The 15,676-nt window shown below is 34.9% G+C and overlaps 2 long non-coding RNA genes across 2 annotated transcripts; both read right to left on the minus strand.

The window, feature by feature from the left end:
* Positions 1 to 3,789: 3,789 nt before the first annotated feature.
* Positions 3,790 to 4,146, minus strand: LOC134264623 (uncharacterized). The gene is made up of 2 exons (XR_009991572.1): positions 4,098 to 4,146; positions 3,790 to 3,864 (listed from the first exon to the last, which is right to left on the minus strand). It is a non-coding gene; the product is annotated as an uncharacterized LOC134264623 (long non-coding RNA).
* A 4,687-nt stretch (positions 4,147 to 8,833) lies between these two features.
* LOC134264632 (uncharacterized) lies at positions 8,834 to 9,190 on the minus strand. Its single transcript, XR_009991575.1, has 2 exons — positions 9,142 to 9,190; positions 8,834 to 8,908 (listed from the first exon to the last, which is right to left on the minus strand). It is a non-coding gene; the product is annotated as an uncharacterized LOC134264632 (long non-coding RNA).
* Between the last annotated feature and the right edge of the window lie 6,486 nt (positions 9,191 to 15,676).

A 15,676-nucleotide genomic window follows, 5' to 3' on the forward strand; every position in this document is an offset into this window, starting at 1 on the left:
ATAAAATCTGTAAGTCAATTATAAATGTTTACATTACATACCTAGTTTTTTTTACATAGAAAGTGTGTGGAAATTTACTGCATACAAACCACCATAACACATACACGGGGTCAATTTAAGGTGAAAGGGGATGTTTTAGTTTGACGTCAAAAATGTTGAACGCTGAGGAAAGTGTAACATTATAAGCAAAAATTAAATATCATGACCACTTTGAACAGCTTTTCCATTAACTCAAACGATAATACAGGAATTTTGAAATAAAAATCACAAAAACGCAATATGAGTTAAAAATGTAAATATAGGCAATGAATCATTATTTTTTTAAAAAGAAAAAGCTAGCTCTCCTATCCATCTCATCGTTGTTGCGTCTACTCGTTGCTTTGGTTTGTTGATGTAACTAAGCGGGTTATTGTCAGTGTAAATGATAAACTTCGATCCAAGGAGGTAATCACGAAATTTTTCACTAACTGACCACTTGAGTGCCAGAAGTTCAAGCTTCATAGAACTGTATCTTTCCATATTCTTCACTGATTTCCGCAGTGATCTTGATGCGTAGGCTATCACAATCTTTCCATTAGGTCTCTCTTGAGATAAAACTGCTCCGAGTCCTTCAAAACTGTGAGAACCCATTTTTACGATTTGGGCATTCTGAGGGAAAATGTTCAAGTCCGTTACAGGAATAACAAACAATCTGATCTTGTCTTCCGATTCCTCGGCCACGTCCTCTGAACGGTACGGGTCTATAACCCCTCCGAGGTGAATCAGACTGTCGAGACTTTTGTACTGTTTGTGTAAGCGTATCAATCTGTTGTTGTTGTTTCTCTAACATCTCTTGTTGTTTCTTAACTAGAGTAAGTAAATTTTATTTTTTTTATTTAAAGTCGGCATTGTATACAGACATAACAATAAAACATGAGCTCTGTAGAGCTCTTAAACCGACTATCACAGTTAAAATATCACAGAAAGACGTTTACACATAAATTATCATGCAAAAACACATGTACATATATACACAATACAAAAATTATGACAGATAAAATGAATTTTAAGAATTTAACAAATTTAAGAATTTATAGTTTCTTTAGAATAAGTTAAAGAAAAATAGACAACTTGAAAAGCAACATGATTGCATTAAGAGAAACAAAAATAAATATAACGTGAGTATTATAAATAAATAAATAAAAGTCATATGATAGTACATGTAATAAAATTAAGCACTAAGTTTAATTCATAAATTCAGATAAAAATAACTAATTGTATTATTAATAATATTAAAAATAAATAAATAAAAAAAACCCGATAAATGAATAAATTTGAAAGTTTAGGAAATTTAAATTCACACAGACATAGCTAAACCAAATTGAGAACGAAGGAAAGAATAAAAATAAAATTAAATAATAATAATAATAACTTTTAAGTAATTTATGTTCCTCATCAATACACATCCTGCCTAGTGATTGGGTCAGTCCCTACCTACATAGGCAAGATATGCATATTGTGAGGTTAAAGGGGAAAAAAAAAAAAAAAAAACAAAACACAAAAACCTAGACAACCATGAAATAAAATGAGATAGGTGATATCATTAGAGAAAATGAAAGATTTAAAAAATAAATGAAAATTCAACTATTTCTAAACATTGTCTCATCAGCTATGCAGCCCTACGCTGTGGTTTCTGCAGGAACTGCATTTGCATTTTTCCCCCGTCCATGTCTCTATGAAAGTTTTAAATTGGCCGAGGGTGGAAAGTTCCCTAGCATGATTTGGTAGAGAATTCCACAGCGTAGCAGCTGCATAGCTGAATGACTGTTTTCCATACCTAGTGGTTCTTGGCCTAGGTAATTCCAGGGTCTTTTGATATCTAAAATTGTATGTTGAATTTCGCTGTTGAACTAAATCTTGCAGGAACAGTGGGCATTGATTGTTTATAATTTTGAAAACTTCAAGGGCCATGGCTCTCATACGCCTGATTTTCAGTGAGGGGAGGTTTGATTTTTCTAAGAGCTGGTCATAACTGCTTGTGTAGTCATTATATATGAATCTTAGTGCTCGCTCTTGAATTTTTTCTATTTTTTGGCAATTTTGTTCACTGCTAAAATGCCATACCAGAGGACAATAACTAAAGTTGGACATTATAAAGGAGTGATAGATGGTAAGTTTACCCAGTTTACAGAGATGTTTCCCGACACGTTTTAACACATTTAATTGTCGAGCTGCTTTTTTACAAATATTTGATATATGAGAATTGAAGTTTAAGTTAAAATCAAAAGTAACACCAAGCAGTTTCACTTCATCCTCACAGGCAAGAGTTGTACCTTTCAAGTTTAAAGTAATGTTTTTATCATGCGTCTTTTTCCCCAGTGCTATTGCTTGAAATTTTTCTGGGTTTGCCTGCATTTTATTAGCTGAAAACCAATCGATGAGAGTGCCACTTTCCTTTTCAAGAGTAGTAATAACATTTTGTAAGATAGGATCAGATTTGGATAAGGTATTATCATCAGCATGATTGTACAAATCTGAATTTTTTACAAAATAAAAAATATCATTAATGAAAATATTAAAAATGACTGGCCCAAGAATTGATCCTTGAGGTACACCTTTAAAGATATCCAACAAGGTGCTTACATTTTGACTAATTTTGACACACTGTTTTCTGCAAGATAAATAGTTCTTTATCAGATCTACCGCAGGTGGAGAGAGACCATAAGATTTTAGTTTGAGCAGAACAAGATCATGAGGGAGGCAGTCAAATGCCTTGGATAAGTCCATTAAAATAGCAGCAACATATTTATTTTCATCAAGAGCTCTCTTCCAATCCTCGGTGATTCTTAATAAGGTCGATTGGCAACCATACCCTGATCTAAATGCCGCTAAATAAGGGTTAAAAATTTTCTCAAAATAGTTCGATATTTGAGTGTTAATTGCATTTTCAAAAACCTTGGAGTCATTAGTTCACTCTGTTCTGTATTTGGAGTAGGTACACATGATGTTTTCTTCACACTGAGATTCACACCAGGGTTGTCTTCTATCCATCGTAACATTTTAAGTCTGAATTCAAAAAATGGTACGTTGCCAGAGTCTAACACAACTTTTCTCAGTTCTTGTCGGGTGTTCTGATCTCTGATTCCATCAACAAATCTCTCAGTAAGCTTAACATCAGTCACTTGCTCTTTCATTCCTTTCTTGTTGATTTCCTGTGCTATCTCCATTAATACAAGAGAATATTTTTCTAATGTTTCATCCTGTTTTTGGTCTCGTTGATAAAATTTCTGGAGAAGTTGAGTAGTGGTTTCTTTGATTTCAAACACAGCCTCCAAGATATCGAGAATTTGTTTTCCTGTTTTTCTCTCTGTGTGAGGTCGAAGTTTCACTTCTGATTTTGCGGATCCAGTTAAATGGTCCATGATGAAATCTACGAAATCGTCTTTGGACTGTGTAGACTGTATATGTTCCCTCATGTCGGAAATCCACTCGTAAACATCTGGGTCTCCATCCTTAACTGGTCGACCTCCAAACTTAGGAAATTTTCGTTCGGACTTGACATACACTAAAGGTGTTGGTTTTTCTTTCGACTCGGTAGCTTTCAGTGAAGAAACTTTTCCTTGTAAATTTTTAATTTCTTGTTGCATGGCCGCATTTTCCTGCCTGTCTTGATTTTCTCTCGTCTCCAAAATCTTAATTTTGTCCAACAATCCTTGGACGAGCTGTTCCATGCTGATGCACACTGTCGTCAATCACAAGAATCACAATCACAAGAATCCTGTCCACGACGCCATTTGTAACACAAGAGAATAATGTTCTCGTAGTTCTTTTATTCTTGATTTGAATGAGTATTCAAAAATTATGATGATTATGATGACAGTGGTCCTAAAATAAACAATACACAATTGAAAATGAAAAGGTTAAAAAAATAAATGTAAACAAGTACAATATCACCTCTTGACATTTCAATATTAGGAAAAAAGTAATGTTCACTTCATTAAGAAATATTTATGACAGTCAGACTTCTATTACACTTTATCATACAGCATATAATCTAAGCAAGAAATAAATATGCAGTATATATAATAAGTAATAAAAAATGTACACAGTTCACAAACCTAAGTAAGGAATACAGTATGGCCGCTTCCGGTCACTGTGACGTCATCACTCAAGGACTGTCCACTATAAATACAATCAGGTCTTACTACTCAATTCATACAAACTATACTTACATGTACTTGACAAGGAACCACTTTTATAATAAAAAGGTTTTGCATTGAATAATCTTTTAAAACCATATATCATTAGGGCATCTATTATTTTTAACCTATAAACATACTTATAAACAAATGACTAGATGGTAACATCACGACATCATTTCTGACTAGTAATAAACAACTTTCAATCGGGAAATTACACCGTTGCATATTTCACAAAATATAAAATAATCATTCACTTGTGACAAAAGTACCTAGTCTAATATGAATGCAAGACAAAAATATCATTACTCACATATATCAGACAAAAAGGCGTTTAGTAACACGGCTGACACACGTCTTCACTGGTCAACATCTACTGTGAAAATACCGCCAAAAGATGGCCTACTGTACATTCGGTAAATTGACCAATCAATGGACAGATTCACAAGTGTAAAAAATGAATTATAAAAATTACTTACAGCCAAATACTATCGTTATTTCAGTTATTCAAAAAGGATTTAAACATAAAAATAATTTTCCTTTTCATAATTTGTAAACTTTATAAAAATTTCAATCTGAATCTTGAACCCGATGCAAAATATACTTCGCCCTCTTACACATTTCCCCCCTTTGTCATTGCTTTCCATAGCAATGAAAAGGTTGTAAAAAAATTTCTATCACAACATTCAGGTATGTACACAATTGAACACAATCAAATGAAATAACATAATTACATCTATTTGGATTTTGTCTTGCCCACGAATCACTTAAAGTAGCACTTAATGTAGCACCAAGATTCACAATCGCATCACTTAGTTCTTTAAAATTTGTCGGTTCGGCGGAAATTTGATTGTACGGTACGGTACTCTTAGGTAAGTTGAACGGGTTGGAATGTTTCCCTGCCGTTGTTCTCTTACTTCGTCGAGGTTGTGTCACTTCTACCGTCTCTTCTTCCGCAGGAATATACTCAGGAAGCGTTGTCATGGCGCTCACTGTCCGCATCTGAAAGTCTGTAATCTCTGAATTCAACTGAGTCGGTAGACGGCTATTTAACATCTCTAATGATGTACTCTGAGTGATCCTATCTAAGGAAACTTTCACTTCTTTTTCTTCCAGTGAAGTAGGTCTACGGCTTAACGCATCCGCGTTGCGATTCACCTTACCAGAGCGGTATTTCACTGTAAAATCAAACTGAGTTAGCTCTCCTATCCATCTCATCGTTGTTGCGTCTACTCGTTGCTTTGGTTTGTTGATGTAACTAAGCGGGTTATTGTCAGTGTAAATGATAAACTTCGATCCAAGGAGGTAATCACGAAATTTTTCACTAACTGACCACTTGAGTGCCAGAAGTTCAAGCTTCATAGAACTGTATCTTTCCATATTCTTCACTGATTTCCGCAGTGATCTTGATGCGTAGGCTATCACAATCTTTCCATTAGGTCTCTCTTGAGATAAAACTGCTCCGAGTCCTTCAAAACTGTGAGAACCCATTTTTACGATTTGGGCATTCTGAGGGAAAATGTCCAAGTCCGTTACAGGAATAACAAACAATCTGATCTTGTCTTCCGATTCCTCGGCCACGTCCTCTGAACGGTACGGGTGTATTACCCCTCCGAGGTGAATCAGACTGTCGAGACTTTTGTACTGTTTGTGTAAGCGTATCAATCTGTTGTTGTTGTTTCTCTAACATCTCTTGTTGTTTCTTAACTAGAGTAAGTAAATTTTATTTTTTTTATTTAAAGTCGGCATTGTATACATACATAACAATAAAACATGAGCTCTGTAGAGCTCTTAAACCGACTATCACAGTTAAAATATCACAGAAAGACGTTTACACATAAATTATCATGCAAAAACACATGTACATATATACACAATACAAAAATTATGACAGATAAAATGAATTTTAAGAATTTAACAAATTTAAGAATTTATAGTTTCTTTAGAATAAGTTAAAGAAAAATAGTCAACTTGAAAAGCAACATGATTGCATTAAGAGAAACAAAAATAAATATAACGTGAGTATTATAAATAAATAAATAAAAGTCATATGATAGTACATGTAATAAAATTAAGCACTAAGTTTAATTCATAAATTCAGATAAAAATAACTAATTGTATTATTAATAATATTAAAAATAAATAAATAAAAAAAACCCGATAAATGAATAAATTTGAAAGTTTAGGAAATTTAAATTCACACAGACATAGCTAAACCAAATTGAGAACGAAGGAAAGAATAAAAATAAAAATAAATAATAATAATAATAACTTTTAAGTAATTTATGTTCCTCATCAATACACATCCTGCCTAGTGATTGGGTCAGTCCCTACCTACATAGGCAAGATATGCATATTGTGAGGTTAAAGGGAAAAAAAAAAAAAAAAAAAAAAAAAAAAAAAAAAAAAACTAGAAAACAATGAAATAAAATGAGATAGGTGATATCATTAGAGAAAATGAAAGATTTAAAAAATAAATGAAAATTCAACTATTTCTAAACATTGTCTCATCAGCTATGCAGCCCTACGCTGTGGTTTCTGCAGGAACTGCATTTGCATTTTTCCCCCGTCCATGTCTCTATGAAAGTTTTAAATTGGCCGAGGGTGGAAAGTTCCCTAGCATGATTTGGTAGAGAATTCCACAGCGTAGCAGCTGCATAGCTGAATGACTGTTTTCCATACCTAGTGGTTCTTGGCCTAGGTAATTCCAGGGTCTTTTGATATCTAAAATTGTATGTTGAATTTCGCTGTTGAACTAAATCTTGCAGGAACAGTGGGCATTGATTGTTTATAATTTTGAAAACTTCAAGGGCCATGGCTCTCATACGCCTGATTTTCAGTGAGGGGAGGTTTGATTTTTCTAAGAGCTGGTCATAACTGCTTGTGTAGTCATTATATATGAATCTTAGTGCTCGCTCTTGAATTTTTTCTATTTTTTGGCAATTTTGTTCACTGCTAAAATGCCATACCAGAGGACAATAACTAAAGTTGGACATTATAAAGGAGTGATAGATGGTAAGTTTACCCAGTTTACAGAGATGTTTCCCGACACGTTTTAACACATTTAATTGTCGAGCTGCTTTTTTACAAATATTTGATATATGAGAATTGAAGTTTAAGTTAAAATCAAAAGTAACACCAAGCAGTTTCACTTCATCCTCACAGGCAAGAGTTGTACCTTTCAAGTTTAAAGTAATGTTTTTATCATGCGTCTTTTTCCCCAGTGCTATTGCTTGAAATTTTTCTGGGTTTGCCTGCATTTTATTAGCTGAAAACCAATCGATGAGAGTGCCACTTTCCTTTTCAAGAGTAGTAATAACATTTTGTAAGATAGGATCAGATTTGGATAAGGTATTATCATCAGCATAATTGTACAAATCTGAATTTTTTACAAAATAAAAAATATCATTAATGAAAATATTAAAAATGACTGGCCCAAGAATTGATCCTTGAGGTACACCTTTAAAGATATCCAACAAGGTGCTTACATTTTGACTAATTTTGACACACTGTTTTCTGCAAGATAAATAGTTCTTTATCAGATCTACCGCAGGTGGAGAGAGACCATAAGATTTTAGTTTGAGCAGAACAAGATCATGAGGGAGGCAATCAAATGCCTTGGATAAGTCCATTAAAATAGCAGCAACATATTTATTTTCATCAAGAGCTCTCTTCCAATCCTCGGTGATTCTTAATAAGGTCGATTGGCAACCATACCCTGATCTAAATGCCGCTAAATAAGGGTTAAAAATTTTCTCAAAATAGTTCGATATTTGAGTGTTAATTGCATTTTCAAAAACCTTGGAGTCATTAGTTCACTCTGTTCTGTATTTGGAGTAGGTACACATGATGTTTTCTTCACACTGAGATTCACACCAGGGTTGTCTTCTATCCATCGTAACATTTTAAGTCTGAATTCAAAAAATGGTACGTTGCCAGAGTCTAACACAACTTTTCTCAGTTCTTGTCGGGTGTTCTGATCTCTGATTCCATCAACAAATCTCTCAGTAAGCTTAACATCAGTCACTTGCTCTTTCATTCCTTTCTTGTTGATTTTCTGTGCCATCTCCATTAATACAAGAGAATATTTTTCTAATGTTTCATCCTGTTTTTGGTCTCGTTGATAAAATTTCTGGAGAAGTTGAGTAGTGGTTTCTTTGATTTCAAACACAGCCTCCAAGATATCGAGAATTTGTTTTCCTGTTTTTCTCTCTGTGTGAGGTCGAAGTTTCACTTCTGATTTTGCGGATCCAGTTAAATGGTCCATGATGAAATCTACGAAATCGTCTTTGGACTGTGTAGACTGTATATGTTCCCTCATGTCGGAAATCCACTCGTAAACATCTGGGTCTCCATCCTTAACTGGTCGACCTCCAAACTTAGGAAATTTTCGTTCGGACTTGACATACACTAAAGGTGTTGGTTTTTCTTTCGACTCGGTAGCTTTCAGTGAAGAAACTTTTCCTTGTAAATTTTTAATTTCTTGTTGCATGGCCGCATTTTCCTGCCTGTCTTGATTTTCTCTCGTCTCCAAAATCTTAATTTTGTCCAACAATCCTTGGACGAGCTGTTCCATGCTGATGCACACTGTCGTCAATCACAAGAATCACAATCACAAGAATCCTGTCCACGACGCCATTTGTAACACAAGAGAATAATGTTCTCGTAGTTCTTTTATTCTTGATTTGAATGAGTATTCAAAAATTATGATGATTATGATGACAGTGGTCCTAAAATAAACAATACACAATTGAAAATGAAAAGGTTAAAAAAATAAATGTAAACAAGTACAATATCACCTCTTGACATTTCAATATTAGGAAAAAAGTAATGTTCACTTCATTAAGAAATATTTATGACAGTCAGACTTCTATTACACTTTATCATACAGCATATAATCTAGGCAAGAAATAAATATGCAGTATATATAATAAGTAATAAAAAATGTACACAGTTCATAAACCTAAGTAAGGAATACAGTATGGCCGCTTCCGGTCACTGTGACGTCATCACTCAAGGACTGTCCACTATAAATACAATCAGGTCTTACTACTCAATTCATACAAACTATACTTACATGTACTTGACAAGGAACCATTTTTTTAATAATAAAAAGGTTTTGCATTGAATAATCTTTTAAAATCATATATCATTAGGGCATCTATTATTTTTAACCTATAAACATACTTATAAACAAATGACTAGATGGTAACATCACGACATCATTTCTGACTAGTAATAAACAACTTTCAATCGGGAAATTACACCGTTGCATATTTCACAAAATATAAAATAATCATTCACTTGTGACAAAAGTACCTAGTCTAATATGAATGCAAGACAAAAATATCATTACTCACATATATCAGACAAAAAGGCGTTTAGTAACACGGCTGACACACGTCTTCACTGGTCAACATCTACTGTGAAAATACCGCCAAAAGATGGCCTACTGTACATTCGGTAAATTGACCAATCAATGGACAGATTCACAAGTGTAAAAAATGAATTATAAAAATTACTTACAGCCAAATACTATCGTTATTTCAGTTATTCAAAAAGGATTTAAACATAAAAATAATTTTCCTTTTCATAATTTGTAAACTTTATAAAAATTTCAATCTGAATCTTGAACCCGATGCAAAATATACTTCGCCCTCTTACACATTTCCCCCCTTTGTCATTGCTTTCCACAGCAATGAAAAGGTTTAAAAAAAAAATTCTATCACAACATTCAGGCATATACACAATTAAATACAATCAAATGAAATAACATAATTACATCTGATTTTGTCTTGCCCACGAATCACTTAAAGTAGCACTTAATGTAGCACCAAGATTCACAATCGCATCACTTAGTTCTTTAAAATTTGTCGGTTCGGCGGAAATTTGATTGTACGGTACGGTACTCTTAGGTAAGTTGAACGGGTTGGAATGTTTCCCTGCCGTTGTTCTCTTACTTCGTCGAGGTTGTGTCACTTCTACCGTCTCTTCTTCCGCAGGAATATACTCAGGAAACGTTGTCATGGCGCTCACTGTCCGCATCTGAAAGTCTGTAATCTCTGAATTCAACTGAGTCGGTAGACGGCTATTTAACATCTCAAATGATGTACTCTGAGTGATCCTATCTAAGGAAACTTTCACTTCTTTTTCTTCCAGTGAAGTAGGTCTACGGCTTAAAGCATCCGCGTTGCAATTCACCTTACCAGAACGGTATTTCACTGTAAAATCAAACTGAGTTAGCTCTCCTATCCATCTCATCGTTGTTGCGTCTACTCGTTGCTTTGGTTTGTTGATGTAACTAAGCGGGTTATTGTCAGTGTAAATGATAAACTTCGATCCAAGGAGGTAATCACGAAATTTTTCACTAACTGACCACTTGAGTGCCAGAAGTTCAAGCTTCATAGAACTGTATCTTTCCATATTCTTCTCTGATTTCCGCAGTGATCTTGATGCGCAGGCTATCACAATCTTTCCATTAGTTCTCTCTTGAGATAAAACTGCTCCGAGTCCTTCAAAACTGTGAGAATCCATTTTTACGATTTGGGCATTCTGAGGGAAAATATTCAAGTCCGTTACAGGAATCACAAACAATCTGATCTTGTCTTCCGATTCCTCGGCCACGTCCTCTGAACGGTACGGGTCTATAACCCCTCCGAGGTGAATCAGACTGTCGAGACTTTTGTACTGTTTGTGTAAGCGTATCAATCTGTTGTTGTTGTTTCTCTAACATCTCTTGTTGTTTCTTAACTAGAGTCATTAGTTCACTCTGTTCTGTATTTGGAGTAGGTACACATGATGTTTTCTTCACACTGAGATTCACACCAGGGTTGTCTTCTATCCATCATAACACTTTAAGTCTGAATTCAAAAAATGGTACGTTGCCAGAGTCTAACACAACTTTTCTCAGTTCTTGTCGGGTGTTCTGATCTCTGATTCCATCAACAAATCTCTCGGTAAGCTTAACATCGGTCACTTGCTCTTTCTTATCTTTCTTGTTGATTTTCTGTGCCATCTCAGTCAATACAAGAGAATATTTTTCTAGTGTTTCATCCTGTTTTTGGTCTCGTTGATAAAATTTCTGGAGAAGTTGAGTAGTGGTTTCTTTGATTTCGAACACAGCCTCCAAGATATCGAGAATTTGTTTTCCTGTTTTTCTCTCTGTGTGAGGTCGAAGTTTCACTTCTGATTTTGCGGATCCAGTTAAATGGTCCATGATGAAATCTACGAAATTGTCTTTGGACTGTGTAGACTGTATATGTTCCCTCATGTCGGAAATCCACTCGTAAACATCTGGGTCTCCATCCTTACACATGTAACTGGTCGACCTTCAAACTTAGGAAATTTTCGTTCGGACTTGACATACACTAAAGGTGTTGGTTTTTCTTTCGACTCGGTAGCTTTCAGTGAAGAAACTTTTCCTTGTAAATTTTTAATTTCTTGTTGCATGGCCGCATTTTCCTGCCTGTCTTGATTTTCTCTCGTCTCCAAAATCTTAATTTTGTCCAACAATCCTTAGACGAGCTGTTCCATGCTGATGCACACTGTCGTCAATCACAAGAATCACAATCACAAGAATCCTGTCCACGACGCCATTTGTAACACAAGAGAAATATTCTTGTATGTAGTTCTTTTATTCTTGGTTATAGTTATGGTTATGCTTATGATGACAGTGGTACTAAAATAAACAATACACAATTGAAAATAATAGTCAAAAAAATAAATGTAAACAAGTACAATATAAACTCTTGACATTTCAATATTAGAAAAAGTAATGTTCATTTCAATAAGAAATATTTATGACAGTCAGACTTCTATTACACTTTATCATACAGCATATAATCTAAGCAAGAAATAAATATGCAGTATATATAATAAGTAATACAAAATGTACACAGTTCACAAACCTAAGTAAGGAATACAGTATGGCCGCTTCCGGTCACTGTGACGTCATCACACAAGGACTGTCCACTATAAATACAATCAGGTCTTACTACTCAATTCATACAAACTATACTTACATGTACTTGACAAGGAACCACTTTTATAATAAAAAGGTTTTGCATTGAATAATCTTTTAAAATCATATATCATCAGGGCATCTATTATTTTTAACCTATAAACATACTTATAAACAAATGACTAGATGGTAACATCACGACATAATTTCTGACTAGTAATAAACAACTTTCAATCGGGAAATTACACCGTTGCATATTTCACAAAATATAAAATAATTATTCACTTGTGACAAAAGTACCTAGTCTAATATGAATGCAAGACAAAAATATCATTACTCACATATATCAGACAAAAAGGCGTTTAGTAACACGGCTGACACACGTCTTCACTGGTCAACATCTACTGTGAAAATACCGCCAAAAGATGGCCTACTGTACATTCGGTAAATTGACCAATCAATGGACAGATTCACAAGTGTAAAAAATGAATTATAAAAATTACTTACAGCCAAATACTATCGTTATTTCAGTTATTCAAAAAGGATTTAAACATAAAAATAATTTTCCTTTTCATAATTGTAAACTTTATAAAAATTTCAATCTGAATCTTGAACCCGATGCAAAATATACTTCGCCCTCTTACACATTTCCCCCCTTTGTCATTGCTTTCCACAGCAATGAAAAGGTTTAAAAAAAAAAAAATTCTATCACAACATTTAGGCATATACACAATTAAATACAATCAAATGAAATAACATAATTACATCTGATTTTGTCTTGCCCACGAATCACTTAAAGTAGCACTTAATGTAGCACCAAGATTCACAATCGCATCACTTAGTTCTTTAAAATTTGTCGGTTCGGCGGAAATTTGATTGCACGGTAGGGTACTTTTAGGTAAGTTGAATGGGTTGGAATGTTTCCCTGCCGTCGTTCTCTTACTTCGTCAAGGTTGTGTCACTTCTACCGTCTCTTCTTCCGCAGGAATATACTCAGGAAACGTTGTCATGGCGCTCACTGTCCGCATCTGAAAGTCTGTAATCTCTGAATTCAACTGAGTCGGTAGACGGCTATTTAACATCTCTAATGATGTACTCTGAGTGATCCTATCTAAGGAAACTTTCACTTCTTTTTCTTCCAGTGAAGTAGGTCTACGGCTTAACGCATCCGCGTTGCGATTCACCTTACCAGAGCGGTATTTCACTGTAAAATCAAACTGAGTTAGCTCTCCTATCCATCTCATCGTTGTTGCGTCTACTCGTTGCTTTGGTTTGTTGATGTAACTAAGCGGGTTATTGTCAGTGTAAATGATAAACTTCGATCCAAGGAGGTAATCACGAAATTTTTCACTAACTGACCACTTGAGTGCCAGAAGTTCAAGCTTCATAGAACTGTATCTTTCCATATTCTTCTCTGATTTCCGCAGTGATCTTGATGCGCAGGCTATCACAATCTTTCCATTAGGTCTCTCTTGAGATAAAACTGCTCCGAGTCCTTCAAAACTGTGAGAACCCATTTTTACGATTTGGGCATTCTGAGGGAAAATATTCAAGTCCGTTACAGGAATCACAAACAATCTGATCTTGTCTTCCGATTCCTCGGCCACGTCCTCTGAACGGTACGGGTCTATAACCCCTCCGAGGTGAATCAGACTGTCGAGACTTTTGTACTGTTTGTGTAAGCGTATCAATCTGTTGTTGTTGTTTCTCTAACATCTCTTGTTGTTTCTTAACTAAAGTCATTAATTCACTCAGTTCTGTATTTGGAGTAGGTACACATGATGTTTTCTTCACACTGAGATTCACACCAGGGTTGTCTTCTATCCATCATAACATTTTAAGTCTGAATTCAAAAAATGGTACGTTGCCAGAGTCTAACACAACTTTTCTCAGTTCTTGTCGGGTGTTCTGATCTCTGATTCCATCAACAAATCTCTCAGTAAGCTTAACATCAGTCACTTGCTCTTTCATTCCTTTCTTGTTGATTTTCTGTGCCATCTCCATTAATACAAGAGAATATTTTTCTAATGTTTCATCCTGTTTTTGGTCTCGTTGATAAAATTTCTGGAGAAGTTGAGTAGTGGTTTCTTTGATTTCAAACACAGCCTCCAAGATATCGAGAATTTGTTTTCCTGTTTTTCTCTCTGTGTGAGGTCGAAGTTTCACTTCTGATTTTGCGGATCCAGTTAAATGGTCCATGATGAAATCTACGAAATCGTCTTTGGACTGTGTAGACTGTATATGTTCCCTCATGTCGGAAATCCACTCGTAAACATCTGGGTCTCCATCCTTACACATGTAACTGGTCGACCTCCAAACTTAGGAAATTTTCGTTCGGACTTGACATACACTAAAGGTGTTGGTTTTTCTTTCGACTCGGTAGCTTTCAGTGAAGAAACTTTTCCTTGTAAATTTTTAATTTCTTGTTGCATGGCCGCATTTTCCTGCCTGTCTTGATTTTCTCTCGTCTCCAAAATCTTAATTTTGTCCAACAATCCTTGGACGAGCTGTTCCATGCTGATGCACACTGTCGTCAATCACAAGAATCACAATCACAAGAGTCCTGTCCACCATACTTGTGTAACGTGGAATGAGCCAGGCTTTCCTTTTCAAATCAAAACAAGAATTTCTTCAAAGAAAACAAGAATTTATTTACACAAAAAAATAGAAATAAAGAAAAGACAATTAACAAATAAATCACGCAATCACACACACACACACACACACACACACTCACTCAAATGATCGTAACCAAAAAAAAAAATGTTATTTACAATGATAAAAAAAAATGATCAAAAGATGTTTAAACAACTGTATCAACTATCAACACGTGTTCTCAAAAACTCAAACCAATTTAGAACTCAATTTCAATCATTACTAGTATTGTCCATCCATACGACAGTCTCAATCAAGTCCAACACTGTCCTTAAACCTCCCAAGCCTCCGGGGCTGTAGTCCCAGACTGTGGTTGGGATCAATGTTCACAAGTACTGGATACTTTGACAACAATTCCCGCGACTAAGTCGTAGACATCATCATCGACATCGTCTTCATCAAGATCATTGTCATCATCGTCATCGACACCATCATCAACATCACCGACATCATCGTCGTCATCATCAGATCATCGACATCATCGTCGTCATCATGACATCAGTTACCACGAACACCTCAGCATGGTGCTAAAATATTAACTTTCCTTTATCAGTAAAATAATTATGTACTCTACTTATGGCAATACTATAATATAATTATACTGGCTTTAATTAATAACCATATAATTATCTTGAGTTCAATATAACATAACACTTAAATGCTTTCAATATCTTCAGTTTGTTTACAGTTGACATAGATACAAAATGGCTGACAACACTTCCGGTAGCTTACTTCCGCTCAGACATTTAAATGAAAAAGTAATACAGCGAACAAAAATACAATAAAATACAGAAACAGGCTGTTCTTTAAATGTATAGAATTACACTAACAGCGATAAAACTTCTGACGAGAAAACCTATTCAAACACTCTCGCTAACGTCAC

Source organism: Saccostrea cucullata, unplaced genomic scaffold (genome assembly GCF_032062105.1).
Source record: "Saccostrea cucullata isolate Sc308-1 unplaced genomic scaffold, CSIRO_AGI_Scuc_v1 ctg2853, whole genome shotgun sequence".
In the NCBI taxonomy this organism is placed as follows: Eukaryota; Metazoa; Mollusca; class Bivalvia; order Ostreida; family Ostreidae; genus Saccostrea; species Saccostrea cuccullata.